At 43.7% G+C, this 20034-nt stretch overlaps 1 protein-coding gene across 5 annotated transcripts in view; it reads left to right on the top strand.

The window, feature by feature from the left end:
* The window catches only part of LOC132378983 (rho GTPase-activating protein 22-like), a 472736-nt gene that overhangs the window by 328687 nt on the left and 124015 nt on the right, over positions 1–20034 (top strand). The gene's annotated exons all lie outside the window — the stretch shown is intronic.

Genomic DNA, 20034 nt, shown 5'->3' with positions numbered 1-20034 from the left:
TTAAGAGACTCTTGGACAGGTACACGGAGCTCAGAAAAATAGAGGGCTATGGGTAAGCCTAGGTAATTTCTAAGATAAGGACATATTTGGCACAGTTTGGTGGGCCAAAGGGCCTGTATTGTGCTGTAGGTTTTCTATGCTTCTAAAATGTAGGCTGCCACTCCAGCTGTTCAGGATAGCCAAAGGTCTTTACACTAAAATTATAGCCTGTTTGCTCTCTCATTTGAAAATGAAAAACTCCCTGGTGCTCTTTGAATGGAAGAAGGAATTTCCTCCAATTGCCATGATAAATATCAGTCCTCATTCCACATCTGTAATGACATAGACACAAGAGACTGCAGATACTGGAACCCGAAGCAATGCGCCAATGCTGGAAGAACTCAAAGGGTCAGGCAGCAACTGTGGACAGTCAGCTCTTCAAGCCATTCACTGGGCATTTCCTTCAATAGATGCTGCCTGATCCACTGAAATTATATTGTCATCAGAGCAAGTAAATGTATGCACAGGTGTAATGAAAAACCTGCCTGCAGCAAAGACAAGAAAAACATAAATTATAAACAACTTTTACAAGAAATACAATTAAAACAGTCAATATTAGTGCAAAATAGTCAAAGTGTTGATAGTGTTGCTAAACTGTAGTGATTGGAACATTGCCAGTTGCTTTAAGAACTGAATGGTTGAAAGGAAGTTCCTGTTACTGAACCTGGTGGAGTGGGAATTCAGGTCCCTGTACCTCCTTCTCAATGGTACTTCCTCCAGCACAGTGTCTGTATTTCTAATAATCCATCACACTCAAAATTGTATTGCAGCAGTTTTGTAAGTAACTCCTGGGATTTAAATTCGATTGCACATAAGACACAAAGTAGTGTCCGCTGCAGGCTGTGCTTTAACCAATAGAAGGCTGTTTCTCTATCACAGGGTTTCCCAATGGTTATTATGCCATGGACCAACACCATTAAGTAAAGGGTCTGCGGATGCCAGGTTGGGAACCCCTGCTCTGACAGCTCCACCACACCCATGCAGGGTGTTGAGGCTAATCAAATACTGCATTGGTATTAGGGACAGGTTGGGCAGGGAGTCAGGGGAAGGGATATGCAGAGATCTGTGTAATTCCTGTGTCCCAAGCTGTTAAAGATGATCATCAGGCTGCAAAGCAAGAGTATTAGAGATGGGTTTTGTGGAACCATGGTGCACTTATGGGCAGGAGGTTTTTGGAAGACGGACCAGCGTGCTCTCAAAGCACCATCCAATCCCGATTCCTCCCAAATTCTGGCTGCATTCTGAGCTGGCTGGATCCTGTCCACTCAGTTTTTGAAGCTGGATTCATCAGGCAAATAGGGAACTATTCTCCCCACACTGAGTAGGCAACTCTGTGGTGCACCGATCCATTCATGGGTGGTCTGCTGTGAACAGAAACCGCTGTCTGTCACACGACGAGGTCGCTGCTGGTCAAAGCTCAGCACTACGTGTGTCAATAGCAAACCCAACAAGAAGTAACAGAAATATTTTTTCTTAAAGATATAATACTGCAGAAGTTGTAGCTGTGTCCGTAACGGGAGCATTGCCAATTTTACTTGAGCTTTGTCCGGTTTTCTTCCTTCTACCTATTTGGAGATTGGATTAAATGGGCATTCTATGTAATGTTTGTCAATGGAACTGAACGCTGTTGTATACTTTTCACTGGACTACAGTTGCTTAATGGGATAATGGGAAAATCTAGTGAGAGATAAGGTGAGACCTAGGGCTGACATTATAGTAGGAAGATTAGGAATAAAAGCATGAAATGCTGGGGAAATGTCACCTGTGGAGAGAGATGAAACAGAGATTATTCAGGTGAAGTCAAAGTCAAAGTACACTTATTATTGAAGTATCTATACTTAACATAACCTTGAGATTCGTCTTCTTAAGGGCAGCTACAAAACAAAGAAACCCAATAGATCCCACTGAAACCAAAGGAAACCATCAAGCACCAAACATACAAGGAAAATAGTGAAAAAAATGTGAAAACTATAAAAGTAAGCAAATAGCATTCAGAACTGAAGTTCACAAAAGTGGCCACAGTCACAGTTTGGTGCAGAGATGAGTAAAACTGAGGTTAATAATCTCTCTGATGAACCATTAACTCTGTTCCTCTCTTCGCAGTTCTGTCAACATGCTGTCTCCAACAGTTTTAGTTTAGATTCACATCTTCTGTAGTTTAAAAAAAACATAAGTTCTAGGATTAAAATAATTACTGCAATCTACACATTACCCTAAGCCCTCTCATAGAGGAGAGGCTTCCCTGACAACTTGTCTTAAAAACAGTTCCCATTGATTAGAATAAACGTTACTGGGCCAATAATTCAGTGGCCTGCTCTTATATTCTGGAAAAACAAAAATGCAAAGATCACAGCATGCAATTTGTGTTTTTTAAAGATATGGAAGGAAACAGTTTCTGTCAGTAAATGTGAGTATGAAGCTATGAGATTGTCAGAAAAGCCTGAATCCTTCAATGATGCACTTCCTTGCCTGGCCCTGCCCACACTGAAGTCTCATGGGACTCCATCATGCTTTTAACGAGCCAACCAGTTATATTAAACCACTGTGCCAAATCCGTGGACAGTTGCTCAACACTCTGGCTGAACAATGTGCAGTGCATGTGCCAGTAATGGCTAGAGTCCAAGCATGAAACATAAAAACAATCTCTCGCTGGGTTTTAAAACTCCTTGGAACTCCTGGTCTTAAAGCATCATAACAGCCTTTTTAACAACCTTTTAACTAAAAGCAGCAGTTGGTCTATGACACTACTGAGTTAGACCATAAGATATAAGAACAGAATTAGGCCATTCAGCCCTTTGAGCCTGTTCTGCCATTTCATCATGGCTGATTTATTAACCTTCTCAACCCCACTCTCCTGCCTTCTCCCAATAACATTTGATGCCCTGACTAATCAAGAACCTATCAACCTCTGCTTTAAATATACCCAATGACATGGCCTCCACAGCCATCTGTGACAATGAATTCCACGATTCACTACCCCCTGGCTAAAGAAATTCCTCCTCAGGTAGTGACTGTCCTTTGTCTATGCAGCTTGTTATTTCCTCAAAGAATTCCAACAGATTTGTCAGGCAAGATTTCCCCTTAAGGGAACCAGGCTGACTTTGGCCTATTTTATCATGTGCCCCCAAGTACCCGGAAATCTCATCCTCAATCCTGGATGTTTCATATGAAGACTGTTTGATGGCTGTACTCTCTGGAATCCAGAGGAATGAGGGGTTAACTAATTGAAACCTATAGAATGGTGAAAGGCCTTGATGGAATAGCTGTTGAGAGGATGTTTCCTATAGTGGAAGTATCTAAGACCAGAGAACACAGCCTCAGAATAGAGAGGCGTTCTTTTAGTATGGCGGTGAAGAGGAATCTCTTTAGCCAGGCAGTAGTGAATCTGTGGAATTCTTTGCCACAGGCAGTTGTGGAGGCCAAGTCATTTTGTATATTTAAGGCAGAAGTTGATAGATTCTTGATTGGTTACAGTATGAAGGGATATGGGGAGAAGGCAGGAGATTGGGGCTGAGAGGAAAGTTGGATCAGCCACGATGAAATGACAAGTAGACTCAATGGGCCAAATGGCCTAATTCTGCTCCTATATCTTATGGTCTTGTTATACTTTATGCTTGAAAAGAGTGTGGGTTCTGAATCCACAATCTGATGCAACAGTGAGAATATTTATAATGATCCAAGTAGGCATCACATAATGGAGGCTAATTGCCATTTATGCAATCCCATGCTTCTCTTATTACATTTCTCTTACTATGTATTCCCAATGGGACTCAATAGGCCAAATGGCCTAATTCTGCTCCTATATCTTATGGTCTTATTGACTTAATAATGGAATCCAACATCTTCCTAACCATTCAAGTCAGGCCAATTGGCTTATAATTTCCTCTCTACTGCCTCCCTCTTTAAAGAGTGGAGTGATATTTGCAATTTTACTGAATTTAATAATTCTTGAAAGATCATTACTAATACCTCCAAACTCTCTTCAACCACATCTTTCAGAGTCCTGGGGTGTAGACCATCTGGTCCAGGTGACTTATCTACCTTCTGACCTTTCAGCTGCCCACTCGATAAGGAATTGTCATTTTGAAAGTAAAAGATTTATATCGATGGTTAATTTGAATCAACTAGTTAATTGATTCCCCATCCCCAGCTGAAAGGGGCATACTCTGTGGGCAAATGCATCACATGAGAATATGACTTATAAACCAGAAAAATGTTCATATTATTCACAGTAGATGCAATTGAAAGGTCGATATCTGTTTTGTTGAATTTTGGAAACTTGTGATAAAGGAAATCTTTTTTTATTTTAGAGAATGGTAGAGTTATACAACATGGAAAGCGGGCCTTCAGTCCATCAAATATATACTGTCCATCGACCACCCATTCACACTAAAGTGAAATTAATCCCATATTTATCTCCACCCACTGTCTCATCCACTCTCCCCAGATTCTGCCATTCAACCTACACAGCAGGGACAATTTACAGTGGCTAACTAGCCTTATGACCTGCACGTCTTGGAAATGTGGGAGGAAAAAGAACGACATGATCACAGGCAGAACATTGCAAGCTCCATATAGTCAGCTCCAACGTGTCCCCAGCACTGTGAGGCAGGACTCCACCAGTCGTGTCTCTGTCCCATCCACAATTCATCATTCTCTGTGATCAGGGAGCCCAAGTTTACTGAATCATACAAGATATATTTTTAATATATCATATTACAATGACAACTGCTTCCATCTGTAATGGAACTTTACCATGGTGAACACAATCCAATGTGCTTTACCTTCAAATAAAGAAATGTATACCAAGGCACAAACAAAGAAATGAAAGCAAATGACAAAGTGGTAAATAATAAGCAATGTCTTGAAAGAGCCAAGGGACTGAAGTAGAGAGACCTTGAGATGGATTCAGGTGAGTTTGGTGGTGGCAAACCTATTAAGTTGGCAATTGGTAATTTGGCACCTGTACCAAGATGCAATGGAAAAAAGTCAACGACACCTATTATTTCAAAACTCAAGTATGTTGAGGTAGTACAAAGGGAAAAGCAGTAATGGAACTCAGGATATAGTGTTACAGTTATGGAGAAAGGACAGTGCAGGCAAATAATAAGGTGCAGAGCCTATGATGAGGTAGATGGTGACGTTAAGAATTCATCTTCATCATACAAGAGTTCCATTCAAGAGTCTTGTAACACCAGGATAGAAGCCATCCTCAAGCCAAGTGGTTTCAAGATATCTTCTGCCTAATGGAAGGAGGAGGAGAGAAAAAATGCAGGGTGGGAGGGTTATTTGATTATATTTGCTGCTTTCTTGGGGCAGCAGAAAGGGTAGACAGATTCTATGGGGGGGGGGGAGGATGGTTTTCGTAACGCACTGAGATTTGTCCTCAATTTTCTTAAATTCCTTGTGAGGTCGAGACAAAGTATTCTGAGACCCCAGTTCAAACTCCATTCTTGCCATGATAACATTATAATTTAGTCTGCAATTTGGAATATAGAAACTAGTTTAAGTATTGTTGATTGTTGATCACAAAAGAATATTTAAATACTTTGAATTACTTTGAAAACCCATCTGGTTCATGTTTGCCCTTCAGAAGAGGAAATCTTCCATCCTGACTCAGCCTTTCCTATGTGTAACTCCAGGCCCACCCTGAACTGGCCTATCAAACCCTGTGTAATGTATAGATCTAATTCATTTAGAGCATAGGTGTCAAACTCAAGGCCCACAGGCCATATCCGGCCCAGTGGACAAATATATCCGCCCGCGAGATCATTTTAGATAGATCTATGATTTTAATTATTAATGGCCTGGCGATATGAAGCCTATGATTGTAAGTTAATACCAATCATAAAGATAATGTTTGCTCTGCAGTCTTCTTCATAAGAAACAGAATTTGTGAAGTGAAACACTTTGTAGTTATAGCAGAGACTGAGACACATGAGAACAGGCTGAAAAAATGGAGGCAATGAAAGCCGCGTTCGCACGCGCCCGTCTGATCCGGCCCGCATGAAGCTGCATTTTGCCCAATCCAGCCCGTGACCTAAAATGAGTTTGACACCCCTGATTTAGAGCAAGGACTCCACATACCCCCCCCCCCAGCAGCAGTACATATTGATCTGTTGTCTACGCATGCACATTGTTCGTTCTCTCTCTCTCTCTCCAGGATGCCAAAAAGTTCAATTTGATCCCCATAGGCACCCTTACACCTGTGGGAGTGGGTGACTTTGCTGGGCCATTCATGTACTCCATGTTCCTGGTTTCTGTGGATACTCATTCGAAGTAGTTGTACCAATGATGTGCCACTCCACAGGCCCAGAGGTGCTACCCTGAAAGAAACGGAGCACCACCCAAAAGAATGAACCTTTAGAACTGTGAAGTTGCTACGGACTGTTACTGTGAAAGCATGTTTATTTGGAATATGGATACATGAAAGGGAAATTAAATGTTTTGTACATATACAGTTTTATGGTGTATTAATCTAAAGGGGGAGGAAGTGTAATGTACGGATCTATTTCTCTTAGTGTTATGAACCCCCCCCACCCCAGCACTACATATTGATCTGTTGTCTGTGCATGTGCTATTGTCTACAGTAGTGGTCACCAACCTTTTTAAGCCCAAGATCCCCTACCTCGGCCTTAGTGGAAGGCGAGATCAACCCCAAATCAATTAGTTACATGCATGCGCACTGACCGGAAGTAAAACCCCACAACCCGGAAGTAGAAATAATGCATAAACACCAGGGGTACCCATCCTCTTTTGCACTGGGGACCGATTTAACATTGACAATATTCTTGCGGACCAGCCGACAGGGTGGGGGGAGGGGTGTTAAACACGACGGGAATACAGTGATACTCTTTCTTTCTTTTTCAATCTTTTTATTGATTTTCATATATACACAAAAAAATAACATAGTAATAAGTAAGTTGTGAATACAATAGACTTGAAATCACATTGATAATAAGATAACAATATCCTACTAAACATCAACAGAAGAGAATACCTTAATCAATCAAGTCCACATGATTATATGAAAAAAAAACAAAAATAACCATTAAAAAAGAAAAAAATATATTAAAAATATGTGAAAAAAAAAATATATATAAAAAAACACTAAACTAAACTAACCTGGGCAATAATAACAGTTTACAAGTATATGATAGTGTCAAAGAACTCCGGAACTCCATACCTGAACATGAATAAGCAGAGAAAAGGTCTGGAAAAGGCCAAATTAATTCATATGAAAATGTCTAATAAACGGTCTCCAAGTTTCTTCAAATTTAATTGATGAGTCAAAGATAGTGCTTCTAATTTTTTCCAAGCTCAGATAAGAAATAGTTTGAGAAAGCCATTGAAATGTGGTAGGAGGATTTACTTCTTTCCAATTTTGTAATATAGACCTTCTGGCCATTAATGTTACAAAAGCAATCATTCGTCTGATTGAAGGGGAAAATTGATTACCATCTTCATTTAGTATGCCAAAAATTGCAGTAATAGAATGAGGTTGTAAATCTATATTCCAAATTGAGGAAATAGTAGTAAATATGTCCTTCCAATAATTATGTAAAGTGGGACATGACCAGAACATATGGGTCAATGAGGCCACTTCTGAATGACATCTGTCACATTGAGGGTTAATATGAGAATAGAATCGAGCAAGTTTATCTTTAGACATATGAGCTCTATGTACAATTTTAAATTGTATTAAAGCATGTTTAGCACATATAGAAGAAGAAGAATTAACCATCTGCAAAATTTTTCCCCATTTATCTGTTGATATGTTATATTGAAGTTCTTTTTCCCATTCTTGTTTAATTCTAACTGATATTTCTGGTTGTATCTTCATAATCATATTATAAATAAAAGCTACTAATCCCTTTTGACAAGGATTTAAGGTAAAGATCAAATCTGTAATGTCCACCAAAGTTGAATTAGGAAAAGATGGTAAAACTTTATGCAAGAAATTTCTAATTTGTAAATATCTGAAAAAATTAGATTTAGGTAATTCAAATTTGTTGGAAAGTTGATCAAATGACATCAAAGTATCTTCAAAAAAAAGATCACGAAAACATTTTATACCTTTCCTTTTCCATATGTTAAAAGCTTGATCTGTCCAGGAAGGTTTGAAAAAGAAATTAAATAAGATAGGGCTATCAAGAACAAAGTTTTTCAAACTAAAAAACTTACAAAATTGAAACCAAATTCGTAATGTATGTTTAATAACAGGATTAAATATTTGTTTATTAAATTTAACTAAATCCGCAGGAAGACAAGAACCAAGAACAGAGAATAGACAGTGATACTCAAAGCAGGTACCTTATGTCCAGTCTATTCCGCAATTTAGTTTTTGCGGCTCTTGGCACTTAGCTGCTGTCCCGCGGTGCTCACGTTTTTATCCACTTTAAAAAACTCAGCGGATTCGTCTCTAAGTGCAGGGTGCTCGGACTCAAGGTACCAAAGCAGTTTTGAGGGCTTCATTGCCTCATTAGACAGCCTCCCACTGAATTCCAGCCTCCTGCTCGCCGCCAGATGCCCTGGCCAGGTGCGCCTGGTCGTGGGTGGGGTGAGAGGACAATGTCAGGGCGGGAGGTCTCCGTACCAACCGAACGAGAATGGGTACCCCTGGTGTTTATCCAGGCCAGTAGCATCGGCTCTTCCCACCGGCCGCGCTCCAGGCCAGTAGCATTGGCTCTTCCCACCGGCCGCTCTCTGGGTCAGTAGCATCGGCTTTTCCCACCGGCTGCTCTCTGGGCCAGTAGCATCGGCTTTTCCCGCCGGCCGCGCTCCAGGCCAGTAGCATCAGCTCTTCCCACCGGCTGCTCTCTGGGCCAGTAGCATCGGCTCTTCCCACCGGCCGCACTACAGGCCAGTAGCATCGGCTCTTCCCACCGGCCACTCTCTGGGCCAGTAGCATCGGCTGTTCCCACCGGCTGCTCTCTGGGTCAGTAGCATCGGCTCTTCCCACCGGCCGCTCTACAGGCCAGTAGCATCGGCTCTTCCCACCGGCCGCTCTCTGGGCCAGTAGCATCAGCTCTTCCCACCGGCCACTCTCTGGGCCAGTAGCATCGGCTCTTCCCACCGGCCGCTCTCTGGGCCAGTAGCATCGGCTCTTCCCACCGGCCGCTCTCTGGGCCAGTAGCATCGGCTCTTCCCACCGGCCGCTCTCTGGGTCAGTAGCATCGGCTCTTCCCACCGGCCGCTCTACAGGCCAGTAGCATCGGCTCTTCCCACCGGCCGCTCTCTGGGCCAGTAGCATCAGCTCTTCCCGCCGGCCGCGCTCCAGGCCAGTAGCATCGGCTCTTCCCACCGGCTGCTCTCTGGGCCAGTAGCATCGGCTCTTCCCACCGGCCGCGCTCCAGGCCAGTAGCATTGGCTCTTCCCACCGGCCGCTCTCTGGGCCAGTAGCATCGGCTTTTCCCGCCGGCCGCGCTCCAGGCCAGTAGCATCAGCTCTTCCCACCGGCTGCTCTCTGGGCCAGTAGCATCGGCTCTTCCCACCGGCCGCACTACAGGCCAGTAGCATCGGCTCTTCCCACCGGCCACTCTCTGGGCCAGTAGCATCGGCTGTTCCCACCGGCCGCTCTCTGGGCCAGTAGCATCGGCTCTTCCCACCGGCTGCTCTCTGGGCCAGTAGCATCGGCTTTTCCCACCGGCTGCTCTCTGGGCCAGTAGCATCGGCTCTTCCCGCCGGCCGCTCTCTGGGCCAGTAGCATCGGCTCTTCCCACCGGCCGCTCTCTGGGTCAGTAGCATCGGCTCTTCCCACCGGCCGCTCTACAGGCCAGTAGCATCGGCTCTTCCCACCGGCCGCTCTCTGGGCCAGTAGCATCAGCTCTTCCCGCCGGCCGCGCTCCAGGCCAGTAGCATCGGCTCTTCCCACCGGCTGCTCTCTGGGCCAGTAGCATCGGCTCTTCCCACCGGCCGCGCTCCAGGCCAGTAGCATTGGCTCTTCCCACCGGCCGCTCTCTGGGTCAGTAGCATCGGCTTTTCCCACCGGCTGCTCTCTGGGCCAGTAGCATCGGCTTTTCCCGCCGGCCGCGCTCCAGGCCAGTAGCATCAGCTCTTCCCACCGGCTGCTCTCTGGGCCAGTAGCATCGGCTCTTCCCACCGGCCGCACTACAGGCCAGTAGCATCGGCTCTTCCCACCGGCCACTCTCTGGGCCAGTAGCATCGGCTGTTCCCACCGGCCGCTCTCTGGGCCAGTAGCATCGGCTCTTCCCACCGGCTGCTCTCTGGGCCAGTAGCATCGGCTTTTCCCACCGGCTGCTCTCTGGGCCAGTAGCATCGGCTCTTCCCGCCGGCCGCTCTCTGGGCCAGTAGCATCGGCTCTTCCCACCGGCCGCTCTCTGGGCCAGTAGCATCGGCTCTTCCCACCGGCTGCTCTCTGGGCCAGTAGCATCGGCTCTTCCCACCGGCCGCGCTAGAGGCCAGTAGCATCGGCTCTTCCCGCCGGCTGCTCTCTGGGTCAGTAGCATCGGCTTTTCCCGCCGGCCGCGCTCCAGGCCAGTAGCATCAGATCTTCCTGCCGGCCACGCGAGGGTGTCACTGCATTTAGGCAACTGATGACCTCGCATGGGTTCAAGTTCAACAGTGGGTGTGACAGGGAATGAGGAAATGTGCAGCTGACTCATATTGTTTCCTCGTGGCCCGGTGGTTGGGGACCACTGAAGTACACTGTGTAGTACGGGGGAGCTCCACGTATGCGCACTGGGCAGAAAGAACGGAACTAAAACCCCGCAACCCGGAAACAATCTCCCAACAGTATTTGTGTATTTAGTTTTCTTTTTTTTTTGGGATCTACTGGGAAAGTCTCAAAGATCGACGGGTTGGCGACCACTCGTCTACATTGTTCTCTCTCTCTCTGCAAAGTGAATACATCAGTTAAAACCATCTCCTGTGTGCGTGCATTTATTTCATTGATATGAAGTTGTGCACAAACACTACACCCTACACTGGGTATGACTATCTCCTTAGGGGTAAAGAGGGATTTAAAAACCCCCTGGCTAACCTTGCTTGTGAAACCCAATCCTCAAAGTATGAATGCTCTAACAAATATTCAAAACTTAGAGCTTTAGCAATACTGATAATGCAAGTAAGTTTTAGGATAATAGGTTGACACAGATATTTTGGATTATAAGGCTGGAGGAGACCAGAAGAATCAAGAGCATAGAGGGATGTGAAATAAGAAGAATTTGAAAATCAAAGTGTTGTTTAACAGGGAACCGTTGCAGTTCAGCATGCCCTAGGGTAGGGGGTGAACAGGGTCATACTGGAATAATAAAGGGCCTGTGTTTTTATCTGGTAAAGATGGATGTAGGAAGCAAGGATAATCTTACTCAGTATCTTGTGTGTTTAGCTGACTTTCTACACAAAGTACAATGCAGGGTGGATAGATTTTCCAAAGATACAAGGGAAGTGTTTTCCCAAGGGTTCCGACTCGAACTAGACTCAAGTTCTGATTGTGGTTTTACACATTTCAGGCTTTCTGAAGCCTCCTTGATCATTTTAATCACAAAACCCTTTATTTTCGGTGACTGCTTGATCTGATTAGAATCACTTGCAAACACTCACTCTCCTGCAAAGATAAAACGAGCTTGGCAGATCTTCCCCAATGTTTCAGCCTGGATTCAATATTCATCGATTTGAAGTTGATGACTGTGTACCTTGTGTGTGGCCTACTGCAAGCATCCATGCAATACAGAAATATAATTTATGGCAAACCTAATGGATTGAGCAGGGGAAGGAAATGGTGGGGGTTGATTTGCTGCTGGTACACCCCTAACTGAGTCAAAAGGCTGAGAGTTTTAGACCAGCTCCAGAGACTTGAAAACAGAATTTAGGCTGATTTGCCCAGTGCAGTACAGCGTAAATGCTAGATTGTTCACATAGCACACGGAACAGTTCAGCATAGGTCCTTCAGGACGCAATGTTGAGCCGACCTTTGAACCTACTCTAAGATAAACCTAAGCCAACCCTCCCACATAGTTCTCCATTTTCCTTTCATCCATGTGCCTGTCTATAAGTTTCTTAAATGTGGAAGTAATTTGGGAAATGTGTCGCGACGGTGTTTGACGGTTGGGTTGAGTTGTTATCCATTCTTGGCAATTTACTTGCATCTCGGGAGTCATAGAGCTACTTAATATGAGTAGTTACTTAACTTGTTGGTTATTGGAATTAAGCAGACAAAATGGGAAACCTCGGCCAGCCCAGACTTGGAAAGGATTGACAGATTAATAGCTCTTTCTGAATTCTGTGTGTGGTGGGACATGGCCATTCTTAGTTGGTGGAGCAATTTGTCTGGTTAATTCCAATAACAGATGAGACACTCACATGCCAAATAGTTACTCAAACCCCTGAGCTGCAAGCAAATTTCTTAAATAGCTCTAAGTATCTGTCTCTGCCACCACTTCTAATGGTGCATACATATATTTACCACTCTATGTTAAAAAGCCTACCTCTGACTTCCTGCCATACTTTCTGCCATCACCCTAAAAGTATGTTCTTTCATATTAGCCATTGTCATTCAAAAAAGACGTTAGATCTCCACTCTTATCTATACCTCTTATCATCATATTCACCTCTATTAAGCCACCTCTCATCCTCCTTTGCTCCAAAGCTCTAGCTCACTCAACCTTTCTTCATAAGACATGCTCTCTAATCCAGGCAGCATCCTGGTAAAACAGCTCTGCACACTTACTAAAGCTTCCACAACCTTCCTATAATGAGGGTGATCCAAACCGAATACAATAAATACTCCAAGTGTGAGCTAACCAGAGTTTTATAGAGCTGCAGCATCACCTTGCAGTTCTTGAACTCAATCTCCCAACTAATGAAGGCCAATACACCATTCACCTTCATAACCACCTTATCAACTTGCATGCCAATTTTTGAGGGATCAATGGACATCGACCCAAGATACGTCTGTTCCCCCACACTGCTAAGAATGCTACCATTAATTTTGTACCCTGCCATCAAACTCGACCATCCAAAGTGTAACTCTGCACACTTTCTTGGATTGAACTCCATTCTTAGAGGTAATATCTTTTGGATGAAATGTTAAACTAAGATAAGATCTAGTCTTTTCTCTCGTGTAGATATAAAAGAAGTACATGCTAGGCACTTGAACATTGGTTTTACAAAGTTTTGCCATAATCCTTTTGGCTCTTTACATGCATTTCTTTGGTTTACAATGCCATTTCATTTTGCAATAACAAATAGCATGCCACAACCACGAACAGAAAACCTTGTACCAAAATGCCCATAAAGCATTTCACTCAGCATTTTCAGTTGATCCAATTTTAGTTAACAAAATGTTTTCCTCTCTTGAAGAGAGGAATTACTGTATTTCAAAAAGGAGTGGGCATATTTTTTCTGGTGTTTTGGCCAATATTTAAGTTGAATTAACATTGACTGAAATACAATCACCCAACCATTATCACTTTGCTATTGTGGGATCTTGCTGTTCCCTCTGGCTACTGTATTTCCTACATGACAACAGTGACCGAACTTTGGAAAGTTTATTGTCTCCAGAGTGCTTTAGAATGTGATAAGACCATAAAAACTGTTGACTGGATCCAGAGATGGGAATATATTCTCCAGAGCCCAGAAATACAAGGAGATCTCATCAAAGCTTACGGATCACAAGAAATTCTGTAGACGCTGGAATCTGGAGCAACACTCACAAAATACACAAGGACACAGCAAGTCAAACAGCATCTATGGAGGGAAATTAAAATAAAACTTAAAGGACGTGACTGATCAGCTATGGCACAGATGTCTCCTCTGACTGAGATATCCAGGACCAGGAGATGTAGCTAGAAAAATTGGGTTTAAGACAATTAAGACTGAGATGAGGAGAAATTTCTTCAGTCATTGAGTGTTGAAGCTTTGATATTCTTTGTCTGGAAGGTTTTGGAAGGTCAGCTTTTTGTGTTTGTTAAAATGCAAGACTGATGGACATTTGGCATTGAAGGAATGGAATGAAATGCAGAAAGTGATGAATCTGATGGAAGTGGAGCGGACTTGAAGGACTGGATGGTCTATGGTTTTTCAAGCTGCTTCCCTCCCAAATCAAGAATGGCCAAGACATTAACAAACAGTTGTTTTCAGAGTTGTAGGATTGGAAGTTGGTTATTTCCAAAGCAGTAAGTTGAATCCCACCATTCCGGAAGTCCGACTGTGAAAAGTTAGGTCTCAATGTTCTGAGGTTGCCTCTGGTTGTGCACTCACAGAACAACCATGTTTTAATAACAGTTCTCATGAGGGGGATCCTACCTGGGGCTGGAACCCCCTTTCACAGGGCATTCAAACCACAACCATCCATCTCCAACTAGACATCCCCCATCCTCCTAACTCTGCCCATCCTCCCATTGCTTCTGGCTATTAAATCAATCCCCGACCCATGTCTATTCGTCTCCATAGATTTGTCTTTGTGCACTTCCCGGCGTCGCAGCATTCACTGCTGTCTGCAGCTTGGGAACTCAGGAACGATGTAAAACCAACGTACTGATCCCATTTTAAACTCTAACAGTGAATAGATTAGATAACTTTACTTGTCGTATGTACATTGAAACATCAAAATATACAGTGAAATACATCATTTGCCTCAATGACCAGCACAGTCCAAGGACGTGCTGGGGGCAGCAGCAAGTGCTGCCACGCCTCTGGCACCAACAGAGCATGCCCGCAAATGACTACGCCTAACCCTTATGTCTTTGGAATGTGGGAGGAAACCAGAGCGGGTGGAGGAAGCCCATGCAGTTATGGGAAGAACGTACAATGTCCTCACAGACAGCGGTGGGCATTGAACCTGGGTCGCTGGCACTAACCGCTATGCTACAGTGCTGTCCGTGAGAAAACTTCATCCCAGAACGGGTATTACCATTGACCGAATGCATGACAGTGCGGTGGTTAGCACCCAGGACGGGTTTCCTTCCTGCACTGCTTGTAAGCAGTTTGTATGTTCTCTCCGTGACCATATGGGTTTCCTCCGGATGCTCCAGTTCTTCCCCATATTCCAAATACCATTGGAGTAGTAAGTTAATTGGTCACATGGCCTCATTGGGCCTGTAACTGTGCTGTATCTCTAAATAAAAAAGTTTAAATTAAATTAAATTAAAATACCAGCAGACTCCCCAACAACAATGAATTTTTGGGCACGTGCTCTGTAGTAAAAGTAGAAACTGTTGGAAACACTGAGCAGGTCAAGCAGCATTTGTGGAGAGAGAAACAGTTAATATTTCAGAGAGAAGCGGAATTCTATATCATCTCTTTCCAGAGAAGCTGCCTGATGTGCTGAGTTCCGCCAATATTTTGTTTCAAAATTTCCAGCATCTGCAGTTGTTTTTTTGCAATTTCTGTTGCTTATTCTGCAGCCTTGACAAGGTTAAAATGCATCCTCCTGAATTTAATTATTTAATGAGGCTTGTTTGGCAGCTGAGGTTATGCTGCCCTTAAGGATACATCAGTAGACTGTGTAACAGACACTACAGCTGCATAGGAAGTGATATTTACAAAAAAACATCCACTGTCATTTTTGGCAGTTTTTCAAACCGCGGAATTCCTGTACTCGAAGCAAAGTTGACTATTAGCCTTTAAAGTGGAATCAATTAAAGCTTTTGTTTCACACTTCCTTTAGATTCTATGGTTACTTGATTTTGCCGTGGAGGTGATGTGTCAGGGAGCAACAGTGATCTCTGCCACTTTACCCATCAGCTAGGTTGAGGGGTAAGACATTAAATGTTGGAAAACTCAACTATTCTTCTCATTTATTTTGGGTTTTTTCCTTATTCTGGTGTCTCTCCCACACCTCCTCTTCTCCTGGCCTCCTGTGCTGCCCATCTTCTCCCTCCGATTCCTCACCTCCTTCCCTTATTTCCACTGTACTCTCTTTTCAGATTCCTTCCTCTTCAGCCTTTTAATCTTTCCACCTCGTAGGTCCTGGTTGATCTTTCCCTTCTCCCCAGGTAGTGGTGGGGTGGGGGAAGGGGACACAAGACATAAAACTCCAGCATTGATAGTTTAACATGTGGAATGGGAGTTGAGATCCAGAGTGTGGATGCGGCCGGGGTCTGGTCTATGGATTGGGGTCCAGAGTGCCAGATGTGGTGTGTGCGAGCAAGCCTCTGTACAGGTGATGTTTTCATAGGTCTGTAGCTCAGCTTGAGTATCTAGTGAGCTCATGAACAGTCTTGCAACACTACCTCTGGGAGAAATACACCAAGCCTCCTCTTGGTAGAATCCAACGTGGTCTTATTGGCAACTCTGCATATTTTAGACTTGCTCCAGATGAAAATCACACTAATGCTGTCGCAAGCTTGTTTTTGATCTTTTTCTTTTTTTTTAGAAGAAATAAAATAAAATATAAATCAATTTCTAGATACCTGGGCAGTGTTACGTATTATTCAGGCAACAATAAATATATGAGTTCGGCAAGGGTTTTATATAACAAACAACACGTTTATTAAACACAGAAAACAAACCCCCAAAAAGTAAACAAACACTAACGTAACCGGAAACAGCTGCAGTGTGGCAGCTCAAACAGTTCTTAAAGCGATATTGCAAAAACAGTTCTTTAAAGTGGTATTGCCAAAAGTTCGATATGCTCACAGTCCATTTAAAAGGAGAGACTTTATAAGACGATTTAAATTCGCTTTCACGTCGCTTGGCTTTGATCCCTGACGTCGAACTTCCCACGAAGAATTTACGAAACGAAACAGCTTAAAGGCACTGACCTTTCCTTCCTCACTACCTTCAATCCTTTCTGGTTAAACCCAGGGATTAACACGAAGATAGTCAACGGAATCCTTCTAAATAAGGATCAAACAAAGGTCGAAACCCATTTCACCGTAGAAAGCGATTCTCCTCGATCTTTAACACCCGAACTTTGATCTTCACTCTCCACTGTCTCGAACTAGCAGAATCGTAAAGAACCTGCTGGCAATGACCTTTTAAACTTTAGGCATTAGATAAAAACTTCATCCTTCAACTAAACTGCGTCATCACTTAAAACACACAGTGGCATGAAGTCAACTTGGCAAATCCAGCCACGAACTGCTCCTCCTCACAAGGTGGGGTCTACCTTTTATAACCTGCAAAAAAAACCTGTCACATGATCTCTACTGGCGGGAAAATGACGTCACTTCACCATCACAAGACCATCACCTCAAGTCCAGTATAGCTTCAACCCCAGTCACGTGACAAGGGCACCACTGTCATGCGTCACGAGTACGTAACAGCAGAAAATTATACTGTGTAGGTGAACATCTAATGGTACAGTAAAATTTTATCTGAAGTCCACTCCATAAGATCAGAAGAGCTCAAAAAGCCCCTCAACTCATTTCCACCATTCAATGCTTTCATTGTTGAGTTAACATTCCTCAAATGAATTTCCTTCTCTGTCTCCATAACCCTTGATGCCCTAGCTAATTGGAAATACATCAGCACCTTGAACATAACTAATAATGCCATGGCCAAGCTCTCCGCGGCAAGGAGAAAAGACTGGACGTACTGAGAATGGTGTTTGAGGCCCGATACCTGTGAACCTAGGAGTGTGGGCCAAGGACTGGAGGCCCAGTGACAGCCTATCTCGGGGTTCGAGGCCTTTCTAGTGTATGTGAGGATATGGGAAGGAGAAAGAGACTTGTCCTGCTGTTGTTGCTTGTTTTGTTCTGTTGTTCCTGTTGCTCAAGTTCTGCTGAACATCGTGGGCATACAGTGTTGGCACCACAATGTATGGTGACACTTGTGGGCTGCCCCCAGTACATCCTTGAGTGTGTTGGTTGCACATGCAATGACACATTTCACTGTGTGCTCTGATGTATTGGAATTTGAATCCAAACTCGCAGCCTTCTGAAGTTAATGAAGTGCTTCGAGAGGTTGTTTATGGCTTGAATTAACTCTTGCTAGGCTTGGACCCACTGCACTTTGCCTACTGTCGCACCAGTTATTCAGCAGACACAGTCTCACTGGCTCTGCTTTGGAGCATCTATCCATCAGGCTGCTGTTATCTATTACAGCTTGGTAAACCATACCATTAAATGTCCAGTATGAAACAACAAGCTTCTAAACACAGGCCTCTGAATTTCCCACTGCCATTGGATCCTCAACTTTCTCATTGGCAGACCACAGTTACCATCTTGCTGACAACCAACACATGCACACCTCAAGGATGCATGCTTAGTCCACTGCTCTGTTCTCTCTACACCCATGACCATGTGGCTAAACACAGCTCAAATGCCATCTTCAAATGCACAGAGGGCACTACTGTTCTCGGTAAAATATCAGATGGCAATGAGAAGGCATATTGGAGTGAGTTATATCGTAACAACTGGTTGAATGATATCGTAACTACAACCTTGCACTCAGCATCAGCATGACCAAGGAATTGAGGTGGATGTCAGGAGGGGGAAGTTGGGAAAACACATGCCAATCTTCACTGAGGTTTCAGTAGTGGAAATGACGAGTAGCTTCAAGTTCCTGGGTGTCAGCATCTTGGAAGATTCTGAAATATTTCCTCACCTCTGTATTAAATGAGATCCTTATTTTAAGTCTATGCCTTCTGATCTGTACTGCCCCTTAAGAGAAAACATCCTGTTAGCTTGTAACCCGTCAAGACCCCAAGGAAGCTCAGAAATTTATAAGGTTCCTTCAGGGCTTAACAGGATATATGCAAACAGAATATTTTTCAGCTAAACAATGGGTAGGCTCTCCAATCTATTCAGACCTTCCTCACTGAACAACCTCCTGTACACAAGATCATCTTAGTAAACTTTCTTTGAGCCACACCCAATTATAGAGTATCTTACTTTTAAAAGGTGTGGCAAATCTGTTTGCAGTACCATGGACAAGATACTGGAGGAATGCAGCAGGTCAGGCAGCATCTATGGAAACAAATAAACAGTCAACATTAAATTCTGAGAGCCTTAGGGGTCTCAGCCCAAAATGTCAATTGTTTATTCATCTCCATAGATACTGCCTGACCTGCTGAGTCCTCCAGCATTTTGTGTGTGTTGCTCTACAGAATCTCTTGTGTTTATGCAACACCATAGATATTGTCTCACTTGTGTCTTGTATAGTTTCATTAACGCTCACATTTATTGTTGAAGTAAGTGTTATAATCAGTTATTAACGAACTAATAGCAGTACATCTGGAAAATCATGATCTAGTTGTACAGTCAGCACGGCTTCATAGAGGGAAGATTGTGTCTGACAAATTTCCCCATTATTTTCGAACCACCTTGAAATAATGGTCAAGAATCAAAATCAAATCAAATCAAGTTTAATTATTATTCAAACCATACACAGATACAGTTGAGCGAGAGAGTTCCTCTGGGACCAAAGTGCATAAAATACATTCAAAATAGTGAGAAAGAGAAAAAAAGACACATTGTTACATTAAAAAACACATGCATAGTCCAAGTCCGTGAGCGATCTGCAAATTGATGGTACAGCTCCTGGCAATTCAGCCTGTCATTCCACCAGTCGAACACTGGGGGGCAGCACTGAATAGAGCTGCCAGCCCCCATCTGAACACAGACTCCATGCTACACTGCCTCCAGCATTATCTCACCTGGACTGTAGCAGCAGGAAAGTCAGCTTCAGGCCTAGTCCTTGCTAAAACCAAGGCAACACTGCTTCCTCATTGCCTGCCTCACCACCAAACAAGGAAAGCAGGCCTCTGGCACCTCACTTTATCAACGTCCAACCCGGTCTTGCGATCACAAGAGGAATGTCAAAGATAGTCACTCATGGTTACACTGCACACTGCTTTCATACTCCGATGCTTTCGAGTTCCAAACCCTCTCTGGTCCATCTGCCAGCCACTCCTTCTCCCAACCGAACTCTTTCAACACCCCGGCCAGCAGCTCTGAACAACGAACGGATCACTGATGCAGTGGACCTGCTGTATCAGTAGTTCTTGGAGTCCAGTATAGTCTTACGATCATAAGAAACACATTTAAGACAGAGAAGCAAACATTTAGTTGTGTCCTGAGAGGCTGT

Source organism: Hypanus sabinus, chromosome 21 (assembly GCF_030144855.1).
Source record: "Hypanus sabinus isolate sHypSab1 chromosome 21, sHypSab1.hap1, whole genome shotgun sequence".
In the NCBI taxonomy this organism is placed as follows: domain Eukaryota; kingdom Metazoa; phylum Chordata; class Chondrichthyes; order Myliobatiformes; family Dasyatidae; genus Hypanus; species Hypanus sabinus.
The sequence above is the reverse complement of the archived record's forward strand: the minus strand, read 5'-3'. Positions and strand labels throughout refer to the sequence as shown.